Source organism: Carica papaya, chromosome 3 (assembly GCF_054855325.1).
Source record: "Carica papaya isolate Zhongbai chromosome 3, ASM5485532v1, whole genome shotgun sequence".
Classification (NCBI taxonomy): domain Eukaryota; kingdom Viridiplantae; phylum Streptophyta; class Magnoliopsida; order Brassicales; family Caricaceae; genus Carica; species Carica papaya.
The window spans coordinates 15,351,643-15,366,231 of NC_142311.1; the positions used below are offsets into that span (position 1 = coordinate 15,351,643).

At 35.7% G+C, this 14,589-nt stretch overlaps 1 protein-coding gene across 9 annotated transcripts in view; it reads right to left on the bottom strand.

Moving 5' to 3' along the window:
• Positions 1–14,589, bottom strand: part of CMT2 (chromomethylase 2) — a 64,337-nt gene that overhangs the window by 23,285 nt on the left and 26,463 nt on the right. For 2 of the 9 annotated variants that reach the window (XR_015817864.1, XR_015817859.1), the window contains one exon: positions 5,161–5,202. The exons of 5 other annotated variants lie outside the window; for them this stretch is intronic. The gene's annotated coding sequence lies outside the window, so the exon portion shown is untranslated. Of the gene's footprint in view, positions 1–5,160; positions 5,229–14,589 lie in introns of all 9 variants that reach the window. 2 more of the 9 variants (XR_015817861.1, XR_015817860.1) reach the window with 1 other exon arrangement.

A 14,589-nucleotide genomic window follows, 5' to 3' on the forward strand; every position in this document is an offset into this window, starting at 1 on the left:
CCTGAAACTTACTTCCCAGAAAAGGGTCCTACTTGAGCCATGTCCTAGGGTAAGCCACACCTATCGCCTGTTCCCAATCACTTAAGCCTTGCTCAGGTTAAAAAAAAATATACACATAAACCACCCACAAACCTTCCGTTTACCCGTTAGACTAGGCGCACGACACCTGGCACTCCTTTTAAATTTTAAAAACCCACAAACCTTACCCTAGCCTCTCTGAATCTTCCCCGACCTTCAACCCCACATCCCGATTTCTAACCACCAACAACGGCCAACAACAGAACTATGAGGCGAAAGAGATCAACCCCTAAGACTTGTGAATCCTAGCCCTACTTCGCTGCTCGCCGCGCCACGAAGGATGCCAAACGAACCGCACAAAAAGCAACAAAGAGAGCACCAGAGTGCACCAGATCCACTAGTCCAGCCAGCACAACCAAAACCAACTCACGCTGCGAGCACCTCTGCGGTGAGCGACCACCCACAACGCAGTCCCGTCGTCGACATCCCTAACTCCCCACCAAAAGAGCCAGATGCCCATCAAGCAGGACCCAGCCGCACCACCGAACAGCCTAAATTGCAACTACCCACTTGCAGGAACCCACCACCGATGACTTTGAGACTTCCCAAGAACGGAAAAGGGCACGAATCTGAAAGGGCAAGCACGTGCTTCCACCCAATGAGTCCGAACTGAATGGCCACCTCGCCTTCTACGAAGACTTCGAGAAAAAGAGGTATGGGGAAGTCTCTAAACTCCCCATAGTGTCGAACAAGTGTTGTACACCCTTATTCTGGAAACCCTCGACACCAAAGAGGAGGTTTTGCAACTAATCAGCAACATCGGCTAGTCACTTACTTTGCGAACACCCTACCAGCATATGTGGAATTGGTCCGTGAATTCTACTCCACATTTGAATTTTACAAACGGACCAATTTCACTATGAAGACACAAAACGTGGTCTCCTTCTAGTTGATGGGTTAACGGTTCAACTTTTCGCTCACTCAATTCCAAAATGCCTTGGGATTCTCTAACCCTTTCCTCAAGCACCCATTCAACGATGTTGGTGAAGATTTCAATCCGACTGCTGTCTATGAGGAGCTATGTGGTAATCCACCTAACACGTTCGAGCCTAGCAAATCCAAAAACTTCTACTTACAGGCACTAAGCATGAAGTACATCCACCGCTTTCTGGTCTACTCCTTTTCGGCTGCAAGGATGCACCAAGTGTCCTATCCAAAACAGAACTCTATTTCTTATGGTGCATGGTGCACAAGGGATGGGTAAACTTAGGCTTCTGAATAGCCACACAGTTTTTCAATGTCATCACCTTCCAACGACCATTGATTCTCGGATCCGGTATCACCCGACTTCCTGTCAGCCTCACTAGCTTTGATACCACAGACAATGACCTGCAGATCACTTGCCTACAAGCACCCCTAGACTTAGGCTCTTTAGATGCAATGAGTTTGCTTCTACTCAAAGATGGCATCCCTTGCTTTGCACCTCCCGGCCCACCTGTCCTAAGAGAGCAGCGCATATCCAGCAAAAAGAAGGAGCCACGAGATCCTACAATCACCACTCCTCAATAATCCGAACTAAAAGAATTCATAGACTTCATCCTCATGTAATTCCATCAGTTGGGTGACCGTATAAACCTCCTCCAGCAATCAATACGAGAATTGAATAAAAAGATTGATGCACTGACCTAATTACTCATCCAAAAGGGGCAACCACCAACGCGATCCCGCACTAAATGAACCTCCAGAGGAGTATTCTGTTCTCTTTCTTTTTCTTTTTATTTTTCTTTTATTTTTCATTTTGCTTATTTTCTCACTTGTTTATCGCATGTCTTACATCACATTGGGGACAATGTGTCATTTAAGTATGGGGAAGCTTAGGTACTAGTTTAGGTACATGTTGTCCTTCAAGTTTTTAGGATAGCCATGTTTTGAATACTCACTACCCCACATCCTTAACCATGCCCAAATCACATACACATGCACTTTCAGCAATTCTTATCCCACCTTCTTCACAACTATTTAAGTTATTTTAGAAACAACTCGAATGTGATAGTTCAAAAATCAAATTGCAAATTACAACCATCTTCTTGGAATCATAACTTGTCTTTCATCCCTTCACACTAAGAACAATCATTTTTAATCGTGTATCCTAAACATGACTTGTTTGGAGATTGTTATCAACAAAATCTGATTTTTTTCTTACTTCCAAGTGAATATCAATGCTTAGGAAGAACTCCACAACAACTCGTCCGGATTTGCATGTCTAGAATTATATGGTTCGTGTTTAGAACTCTCAAAAAACAGAGAGAAAAGAGAGACCAAATATTGACATGAATATTTTGTTATCTAAATAGTTTTGTAGTTTTTCCTGTATAATCTTACCATTAATTTCTCTCATAATACTGTAATTATTTAGAATCCCTACTATTAGGGTAATTTTCTTATTTATGTATAAGAATTTTGTATATATATATGTGTCACCTGTAACATCAAAAATGTAGTGAAAAATAAAGTATTTTCCCTAAATTTTTCATGATATCAAAGTAAAATAAAGGTATTTTAGGATTTTACTTCAGAGTTTCTTTTAAACTCTTGAATATTCTCACCACCCAACCAGACTCTCAACCTCACCGATGGCTTGTCGCCTTATTCCCGTGACCTTCTCCGCTTACCCGATCCCTATGCTTTGGCCGCACCCAGCTATTTGCACTGCTGCCTCACAAACGACTTCTGGTTCATGGTGTTTCCTTCTCTAATCGCACCGAACCCACTTTTCTCCGATCTCTATTCGCACACGACTGATTTGCATTGCTCCTTCGCGCATGGCCGTCTAGATTCGCGACATCTTGTGTTCCTTGGATTGTTGAAAAACCCGGCTTTTTTCTTCGACCCGATTTTGCGCACGGGCAGCTTGACCCAGCTGTTTAATTCTGTGCATGGGTTCGCATTGTGTTTTGCACACGAGACAAATCGATTCGCTTTACTAGAGTGATCCGTCACACCAACAGGTTCTCTTCACACAACCGCACGCAATCCTTGCCTTTCCCAGCCGTGCGACCGCGTCTCGCCTCACACCAACAGGTTTGCTCGTTTTTTGGCTTGAATCCAATTGCGATCTGTCCTCCCATAGCCTACGCCTACCTCTGTTTCCAACTCTAGACTTGTCTCTCTCGGATCCAACACTGGTTCTCCTGCCTCGCCAGAGAGACGTGTCTCCAATGATCTTCTCCGGTCTTGTTGCGTTGTTTTGGTCTCCGTTGGTGTTAGAGGTTTGTTCTATTCATGTGAGATTCATTATTGGATATTTTGTCCATGTCCTTTTTTTCTGGTAGTGAAAAATGGCAAAAGCAAAAAATGTGATTATTCCTAATTCTGAGAACCCATCATTACAAATCAGTCTCGTGAAACTTGATGGAATTAATTATCTTACCTGATGTAGATCTTATTTACTATTTATCCAAGCTAAAAGTTTGCAGGGTTATACTACTAGTGATGCAAAAAAACTAGAAGTCAATAGTTTAGAATTTAATAGATAGGACTCTGAAAACTCCTTGATCATGTCTTAGCTCATTAACTTCATGCAATCTCACATTGCCTGAACATATCTTTTGCTCAACACTGCAGCAAAAATATGAAATGCAGTTTCTATTACATACTCTCAAGTGGGTAATGATACTCATATTTATGAACTCTAAAATAAGGTTCACAACACAAAATAAGGAGAGTTGACTATCTCTTAATATTTTTCTAAACTTAGTTGACTTGGGCATGAACTCAATTACTATCAAGATTTTCATGCAAATTGTCCAGAGGATATTGTCAAATTTCATAAAAGAATAAAAAAAATAGCGGATTTATAATTTTTTTGCTAGTCTGAATGCCGAATATGATCAGATATAGGTCAGGTACTCAGTAAAGATCCTCTTCTCTCATTAGAACAAACTTATTCTTATATTTAATAAGAAAAAAGTAGAAGAATTATCGTATTCCACATAGTACCAATTGAAAAAGTTGGGTTAATTGCACAATCTGAATACTCCAAAGATCAACGGAATTGTGATTATTATGATAAACCAAGACACTGAGGAAACTTACTGAAAATTGCAAGAACGACCCATTAGAGGTCGTGGGGAAAGGAAAGGTGGACTTATGAGAGCTCAAACAACTTGATTGAGGCAAGCGAAGTACCCGACACACACCAACAGTCGAAACCTTTTCCACCAAAGAGATTCAAAGTCTGAAGCACATTCTATCTTAACTCTTCAACTACTATTGGTACATCACGTATGGTAAAATCAGGTATTTCTTCTCTTCTTATTTTCACCATTGATATTTGGATTATAAACTCTGAAACTAATAGGCACATGACAGACTCTTCCACTGAATTTCTAATCTATTTTTCTTGTAGTAAATGAGAAAATATTTGCACAGCAGATGGGTCATACACTCCTGTGTCTGGAACAGGTTCCATTAATTGTACCCCAACTAGTACACTGTTTTCATTTTCACATGTGTCTAATTTTTCTAATAATCTTTTATCTATTAGTGCTCTTACTAGAGATCTAAACTATAAAATTGAATTTTTTCGTGATTATTTTATCTTTCAGGATCTTCGAATAAAGAAGAGAATTGACACTGGTAGCCTGTAGGATGGTTTTTATGTTTTCAAAAGAAGTCAGAACCTAATCGAGAATCAAACCACTATTGAGAACAAGAAAGTCAATAGGAAAATACTACAATGGCACCGGCAATTGGGGCACTTTTCCTTTTTTATTTTAGAGAAGTTATATCCTAATTTATTTAAGAAAACTTATATGAATTCTTTATTTTGTGATGCATGTGAACATATTAAATATAAAAGAAGCACTTATCATTTGAATAATAATAGAAGTTTTAGTTCTTTTTTTACTATTCACTCTGATGTGTGGGATCTTACTCAGAATAACTATCTAATCATTGATGATTTGTTACTTTTATTGACTGTTGTACTCGATTAACATAGATTTTATTTGTTGAAAAGAAATAGTGATGTATTTTCATATTTCCAGTTATTTCATAAAATGATATGTATATAGTTTGATGCTAAAGTAAAATTCTAATAACTGACAATTATACAGAATATATGGATAGTGAGTTTCATACCTACTTGGAGTCAAATGAGATAATTCACCAAACAAGTTGTGTCTGCACCAGTGAACAAAACGGAATTACTGAAAAAAAAAACAAACACATAATAGAGGTACCTTGGTAGTAATGTTCACCATAAATCTGCCTAAAAGTTATCGGGGAGATGTAATTTTCTCACTTGCCTATCTTATTAATAGAATATCTTTGTCAGTCATTGATTTTAGAAGTCCTCTTGAGGTTTTGAAAGGTAACAATTCCTGTATTGTTTCCCCAAAAGGGTTTGGATATGTTTGTTTTGTCCATACTAGAAATGTGAGTAAACTGGAACCTAGAGCTCTCAGGTGCATATTTGATGGATATTTTCCTATTCAAAAGGATTACAAGTGTTATCATCCATCGTTTAGAAAATACTTTATTACTATGAATGTTACTTTTAAAGAATCTGAATCATACTTCAGCTCTACCCCAATCTTCAGGGGGAGAATAAGAAGGAAGAAATGATACTCAGTTTGGTAACTCTGGACAATCTTATTCAGGGGGAGAGTTCTATATCAGAAGATTCTATTCAAGAAGAAAAAACTGAACGTCTAGATAAACCAGACTTAAAGAGGTATTTAAGAAAAAATAAGACAAAAAAAGTCATCATACAGTCTATTTTAAGGAAAGAATCTTCTTCAGTTTCTAAAGATACTGGTGAGTTATCTTTACCTTATGATTTATCTAGTAAATCCATTGTTCTTAAAAAATGAAACAGAACTTACATTAAGCATCCATTTCTAACTTTCTTTCCTATGATTCTTTATCTCTCTGCTATAGAATTTTTGTCTTGTCTGTTTCCTCTATATCTATTCCATAGGATTAGAGAGAAACTCTTGGAGATCCTAAATAAAATGAAGCAATGATTGAAGAAATAAAATCATTGGCAAAAAATGATGCATGGGAGCCTGTTTCACCCCCACGAGAAAAGAAGATAGTTGGTTGTAAGTAGGTATTCACTGTAAAACACAAAGTATATAGAACGATTAAAAGGTACAAAACTATACTAGTAGCTAAATAGTTTACTCAGACCTATCAAGAGACCTTTATACCTGTCACAAATATAAACACAATCAGAATTTTAGTATCCTGTGTTGCTAACCTTGATTGAGACTTACTCTAATTTGATATCAACAATTCCTTCCTCCATAGGGACTTAAGGAAAAGGTATACGTGAAAATTCCATCTACATTCGAAGATGAAAGAACACAAGGAAAGGTTTGTAAATTAAAGATCTTTTATGGATTAAAACAGTTTCCAAGAGTATGATTTGAAAGGTTTAGAAAAGCTATGATCTCGTTCGTATATTAACAAAATAATGCAGATCATACCTTGTTCATCAAGCATTGGGAGGATAAAGTTACTCTTCTCATTATTTATGTAGATGATAATGTGGTGACTGAAGATGATACAAAGGAGATAACTGAATTAAAGGAACTTTTTGCTCAAAAATTTGAAAGCAAGGATTTAGGAAAATTGTAGTATTTTCTGAGAATCGAAGTTGTTAGATGTAATAGAGAAATCTTCATTTCTTAGAAAAAATATATTCTGAACTTGCTGTAAGATAGTAGTATAATGGATTGCAAGCTAGCAGAATCCCTTATTGAAAGTAATCACAAACTACAATCAGGTAGTGGTATATCAGTTGACATGGAAAGATATTAAAAGTTAGTTGGAAGACGCATTTGTCTCTCACATATTAGACTAGATATCTCATATGTAGTTTGTCTGGTGAATCAGTATATGCATGATACTCGCGAGACTCATTTAAATACAGTTTTTCGAATATTACGATATCTGAAATCTACACCAGAAAAAAGTTTGCTCTTTTTTAGAAATAGTCACCTTAAGATAGAAGCATTTACAGATGCAGATTGGGCTGGATTTTCAGATAATAAAAAGTCAACTAATAGTTGCTGCACACTTAGTGGAGGCAACTTGGTCATAAGTAATACTAGTAGCCACTTAAATCCGTGACTACCTGAGTAACTGAGTGCATTCATCACAAATATTTTCCCTCGCATCAAAAGATTGGTGATAATTCAAGCAAGCAAAAGTGCTCAAGTTAGCCACAAATAAATTTATTATTTTTAGCATAAACAAATTGCATAAAATCCTTATATCTGGATAGGTTTGGTGACTGTTCTACTGAGTATTGGCTGTTTCTCTCAATGAAAAACTTTTATGGCAAAAATTTTGCAAAACTCTCATGTTGTGTCTGGATATTAGTTAAAATAGTTGTTCATTTGTGTGGTTGAATGAAAATTTATTCTATGGACTTCTCGTTGATGGTTGATCTTTCAATTTGGAAAGTCGAAATGTAATGGATCGAATTGTGATGGAATTGCTGGGAATAGATGGGTTGAAAGTGAAGGGTTGAGGATTGGTGATTTGTATTATGAAGTGTTTGCGGGCAAGCACAAGATAAATGTAGGGGAGTTTGATAGTGCGTAAAAAATGATCTTCATCGTCCATTTTTTGGTGCTTAACTGAGATAATTGTTATTGATCTCAGTTATTCCATTTGTTTTGCACATTACAAAAGATGAGAGTAGAATCAGGGAAAGTAGCATGAAAAGGGTAGAATTCGTGAAGAAACTGTCAGACTATGAATAAGCTTTGCCTAAGTATTAGGCCGAGAAGTAGCAGCAGATCATGATTCCCCTTCACTCATGCCTTGGGCAAGGTTAAGGTATTATCGAGATTGAAACTCGCAGTTCGCTCAAGTAAGCTTTGGTCAAGGCTTACATCTCAACAAAAGGAAGAAGCAAAATTAACCCTTGGGCACAGTTAACACCAAGGCAGCAAGAGGGAGACCCAATTCACACTCGACCAAGCCTTGGCTAAGGCTTAGGTCACATGCAGTTACTGACTTGAAAAAAGGCGCACTTTGGAGATTTAAAAGAAAGAATCCTATTACAACCAGGATTGCAAATCTAAAATTAAGAGGAAGATGATTTTGGAAAGCAAGCTAAGTTCCAAAATCATTAGGAAGAATCCCAAAAGGAAAACCTAATCCTTTTTGGCTATAAAAGAGGCCTCGGGTAGGAAATAGAGATCTTCTTCCACACGCTGTACACTGCAGCACCTGTAACTCTTCTGCACTTTTTTCCTTCCTCTTTCTGCTTAATCAAAAAGAAACATTGGACTGTAATTCATGAGTGGCTAGACGCTTTTTCTTTTCCCATTTAATTGATTTAGTGAAACTTCAATTCGTATTGTAAGATCGAATTGAGTTAATTCTAATTTTATTTGAATGCAATTATTTGTTTATTTCTCTGCGTATATACATACTTATTGTTACTAACCGTTTGAACAGAGCTCGATGAACGCGTGACACAACAGCATACAGCCATCCGATGCAGCTCAAATCCGTAATTGTTTGAGCTAAGGCGATATCAATGGCAGAACAAAAAATCTACTTGACCGGTTCACGCAGATGAATCCGGCAATCTAAATCGGGTCATTCTACTTTTTTAGGCCATTGACAAATTAAATTCTAAGGATGTTCCCAGGGTTGTTTGATCAATCAGAACTAGTTAGTAAATATTTCTTGATTAGTTTAAAATTAAAGAATGATTGGTCATCGGAACGTTTCCGACTGTTAATATGAATATTTTATTGCCTAAACAATTGTGATATTTTTTTCTATGTACTTCTTACTATTAATTTCTTATAATTATTTAAAATCCCTATTATAAAGAAAATTTTCTTATTTTTACATAGAAATTCTTATATATATATATGAATCATTTATAGCACCAAAAATATAGTAGAGATAAAGTGAATATTTTTTCCTAAATTTCTACATGGTATCACAACAAAAATAAAGATATATTTAGGGTTTTATTTCAAGATTTTTTCTAAACCCTAGAATCTTTTCATCACCCAACAAAGTCTTTCACTTCACCGGCGGCTGACCACCCTATTCCGGTGACCTACTCCACCCTACCCGATCCCTCTGCTCCGGCCAAAACTCGTTGTTCGCGCAGCTTCCTCATGCACAGCCTCTGTTCGCGGTGTCTCTCTTTTTTGGCTGCACCCACTCTTCTCGGTTTTTTGTTCGCGCACAGCCATCTGGTTCGCGACATCTTCTGTTTTGCCGACTAATACTACAAATCCAGGCATTTCTTCGATCATATTTCGCGCACCAAAAGCTCAACACAGCCTTCTAATTTCGCGCACTGCATTTTACACGTAAGACAGACTGCTCAGGTCAAGCCACGCGATCCCTTGCACCAGCAGATCCTCTTCACGCCGCCACGCACGATCTGTGTCTTTTTTCAGCTGTGTGACCTCGTCTAGCCGAGCACCAGCGGGTCTGCTCATATTTTGGCCAAAATCCAGTCACGATTTGGTCTCCTGTGGCATGTGCCCACCTCTGTCTTAGGCTCCAGACTTGTCTATCTCAGATCCGACTCTGGTTCTCCTGTCTCGCCAGACAAACTTGTCTCTGCTGATCTCCTCTGGTCTCGCAGCATTTTTTGGTCTCCATTGGTATTGGAATAATTTTTAGTATCCTTCGGATTTTTTTCTATCTCATTGAAATTAGCAGCTGGGTATTGTTCTTTCTCTATCAGTACGTCAAAAATGGTAAACGCAGGTACTAATCCTCTCCCTACTATTTCCAATTCTGATATTTTGAATTATAAAATATGGAGTTAACAGACACACGACAAACTCTTCTAAAGATTTTCTGACCTATTTTTCGTGTACTCAACGGGAAAATATTCGTATCGCCAATAGATATACACTCTTGTATTTAGAACAGATTCTATTTATATATTCCGACCATTTCACTAACTCTAGTTCTTGATGTGTTTAGTTTTTCTGACAGTCTCTTATCTATTAGTGCCCTTACTAGAGATCTTAAATGTAAAATTAAGTTTTTTTCTGACAATTCTATCCTTCAAAATTTTCAAACAGGAAAGATGATTGGCAGTGGAACACTGCAAGATGGCTTATATGTCTTGAATAGAAGTCGAAACATCATTAGGAATCAAACTTCCTACAAAGATAACGATGTCAATAGAAAAATTCTGCAGTAGCATCGACGGTTAGGACATCCTTCTTCCTTTACTCTAGAAAAGTTATATCCCACATTGTTTAAAAGAATTTTTATGGATTCCTTATTTTGTGATGCATGTGAGCTAGCTAAACATAGAAAGAGTTCATATCATGTGAATAACCATAAAACCTCTACCCTTTTTATGACCATTCATTCTGATGTTTGGGGATCTATTCAGAATACATCCTTATCTGGTCATAGATGGTTTGTTACTTTCATTAACTATTGTACTAAATTAACATGAATTTATCTGTTGAAAGCTAAAAGCGATGTATTCCTATGCTTTTAGTCATTTCATAAAATGGTATGTACAAAATTTGATGTTCAAATTAAAATTTTAAGAACAGACAACGGTAAAAAATGTATGAATGGTGGATTCCGTGTCTACTTGGAGTTTAATGGGATAATTCACCAAACAAGTTGTGCCTACACTAGCGAACAGAATGGAGTTGGTAAAAGAAAAAACAGACACATATTGGAGGTATCTCAATCACTAATATTCACTATGAATTTACCTAAAAGTTATTGGGGAGATACAGTTCTCTTAGCTGCCTATCTTATTAACAGAATGCATTTGCGAGTTTTTTATTTTAAAAGTCCTTTAGAGATTTTACAATGTACAAATTCCTATACTGTTCCCCCGAACGTTTGGATATGTTTGTTTTATCCATGCTAGAAATGTGAGTAAGCTGAAACCTAAATCTCTCAAATATGTATTTGTTGGATATTCTCCTATTAAAAAGGATTACAAGTGTTATCATCCGCCATCTAGAAAATACTTTGTGACTATGCATGTTACTTTTAGAGAATCTGAATCATACTTCAGCTCCACCCCAACACCTCTTCAAGGGGAGAGTGAAATGGAAGAGGTGATGCCCAGTTTGGTCATTCTTGATAATCATATTCAAAAAGAAAATATTGGACGACTGGATAAACCAGACTTGAAGAGATATTCAATGAGAGATAAAAAAGGCATCATGCAGTCTATCCCAGGTCAAAAATCTTCTTCAATTCTTGAACATACTAGTGAGTCATTTTTACCTTGTGAATTATCTGATAAACTCATTACTCTTAGAAAATGAGTCAGAATTTGTACTAAATATCTTATGTCTAACTTTGTACTAAATATCATAATTGTAAATGGGTGTTCACTGTAAAACACAAAACAGATGGGTCGATTGAAAGATACAAAGCTAGACTAGTGACTAAAGGGTATACTAAGACCTATAGAGTTGACTATCAAGAAACCTTTGCATCTGTCATAAAAATGAATACAATCGGAATATTATTATCCTGTGCTTCTAATCTGATTGGAATTTACATCAGTTTGATGTAAAAAATATCTTCCTTCATGGAGACTTAGAAGAAAACGTATACATAAAAATTCTACCTAGATTCGAAGATAAAAGAACACAAGTGAAGGTCTGCAAATTAAAAAAGGTCTTGTATGAATTAAAATAGTCTCCAAGAGTATGGTTTAAAAAGTTTACAAGAGTTATGATCTCTTTCGAATATCAGCAAAGAAATGTTGATCATACTCTGTTTATCAAACATTATGAGGATAAGATCACTCTTCTCATTATTTATGTAGATGATATTGTAATTACTAGAGATGACACAAAGTAGATGGCTTGACTAAAGGAACTTTTTATTTGAGAATTTAAAATTAAAGATCTAAAAAAATTGTAGTATTTCTTGGGAATTGAGGTTGTCAAATCTAATAAAAAAATCTTCATTTCTCAAAGAAAATATATCTTAAACTTATTAGAAAAGATTGGAATGATAGGTTGCAAGCCAACAAAATCTTCAGTTGAAAGTAATCACAAACTACAAGATGCCAGTAGTACATCCGTTGACATAGAAAGATACCAGAGATTTTTTGGAAGACTCATTTATCTCTCATATACCAGACCAGATATAGTTATGCAGTTAGTCTGATGAGTCAATACATGCATGATTCTTGCGATACTTATTTGCATATTTTTTGAATATTACGGTATCGGAAATCTGCACCAAGAAAAAGTTTACTCTTCTCCAGAAATGGTCATCTTAAAATAGAATCATTTACAGATACCGATTGGGTTGGATCTCTAGATGATAGAAGGTCAACTACTGGTTATTGCACACTCATTGGTAGCAACTTGGTTACATGAAAAAGCAAGAAGCAGAATATAATTGTCCATTTTACTGCTAAAGCAAAATATAGAGTAATTGCTCAAGAGATACGAGAATTATTATGGTTGCAGAAGTTAATGAATGAATTAAAACTGTTTAAAGAAGGAAGTCTATCACTGTTTTGTGACAATGAAGTAGTCATTAAGATTGCCCAAAATCCAATTCAACATGACCGGACAAAACATATTGAAATTGACCGTTACTTCATAAAAGAGAAAGTGGTTGATGGCTCCTTATGCTTATATTATATATCTTTTAGCAATCAAGTAGCAAATATCTTCACAAAGGGACTTTACAACAAAACTCTTCACAACTTGATATGTAAGTTGGGCATGTATGATATTTTCATACTAACTTGAAGGGGACTGTTGAGATGAATATTTTATTGCCTAAATAATTGTGATATTTTTTCCTATATATCTCTTACTATTAATTTCTTATAATTATTTAGAATTCCTATTATAAGGAAAATTTTCTTATTTGTACTTAGGAATTTTTGTGTATATGAGTCATTTGTAACACAAAAAATATAGCGGAAATAAACTAAATATTTTTCCTAAATTTCTACACCGACAACTAGAATTGATTTGCTGTATTTTGATAATATTGATTTTAGGATCAGCGATCAATTGCATAATTGGAGTTTAGTTATTTTATTGACTAGGAATTCTTGCATAATTGATTACTCTACAGTTTCTACCAAAGATTTTATTTCGTTAAATCTAAGACTTATTTTAGATTAAATACTTCTTATCATCTATTCCATCCAAAAGAAGAAATTCCCTCATTTTAATTCTATTCAAACTGGTCACAAAGAGGGGGAAAAAAAAAAGCAATCCTTGGTTCCTTGTAGAATCGACCATGTTTGCCACTATTACAATTCAAGATTATTGAAAAATAAAATTTTATCTTCGGTGAATTTGACACCCGTCAAGAAAGATTTTGGTGAATTGGTGTTGGTTGTGCAATAAGGCGGAGTAGATGTGACAACATACTTCTTTGATATCCCGTTTCATACAGTTTATGGTCTTTGGCTTATGGTTTGTTGGGCATTGATTGAGTCATTGCTGGGACAGTTAATGATGAATTTTGGGCTTGGAAGGGTTTAATTAAGCAGGAAAAGATTTTGGGTCTTATTCCATTAGTAGTTTTCTGTGTTATGGAAGGAAATAAATAAAAGGATTTTTAAAAGGGGTAGATAAAGGTATTGGTAAAATTTGAGAGAGATGGTTTCAAAACCTTGATTTTTTATCTCTAGGTCAACCATTGTACTACAAAAAAGATTTAGGACAAGTGATGGATATTCTTACTATACTATAAATAATTTTGTAAATAGATTGCATGTCTTTGGTACCTATACTTAGTGATATTTTCATACTCTTTTATTTCAGAAAAAAAAAAAAAAGAATTTACCTAAAAAGAAGCTAATATATCTTAATACTTAAATAAACATACATAACTGTAAAATACAAAATAATAGTAACAATGATAAAAGATTTCTTTACTGTAATATTTGTTGTAAACTAAGATCTTCTAGATATTCATCACATAGTTAATACAGTAACCTAATTCCAAACCCTGGGCCTTGAGCTTTTTAGTATTTTCTTTTCCATCTGTCAAGAGAGTCTATGTTTGAAGATAATGGCCTAAGCCGACAACAGCATTTTGCCATTTGCAGCCTTTTCTGCCTTTATTGCCAATCTACTATTAGGCTTGTTTTGAAATTTGGACTCTTGCTAGAAAGCTATGTTACAACAAAGGAGATTGTTTTCCAGTTTTGAAGTGTCTGATAAGATTTGCTATTCTCTTAGACCTTCTAGGTGGCTTTTCTAAAATGGGAGATAAGAACTAAAATATTCATTCCACATGTTGAACCTGACTAAATCACTCAACACCACTTACTTGCCCATAGCGGTATTGAAACTATTTACGTCATAGACCACCAAAATAAACACTACCATCTATCAGCTTTTGTTCCCTTTGAGAAAAGCATCATCCTTTTCCAATTGTCATTTCATTCGACCAGTTCTGGGAACCTACCTCCTTAATCCAGGCCGAAGAGAACATTAAATACCAATCTTCTTCTTTAAGTGTCCTACTCTATGTATTGTACCATCTTACCTAAAGAACTTATCGAGGTGCCGAGAAAAAACCATCTAATCTCCA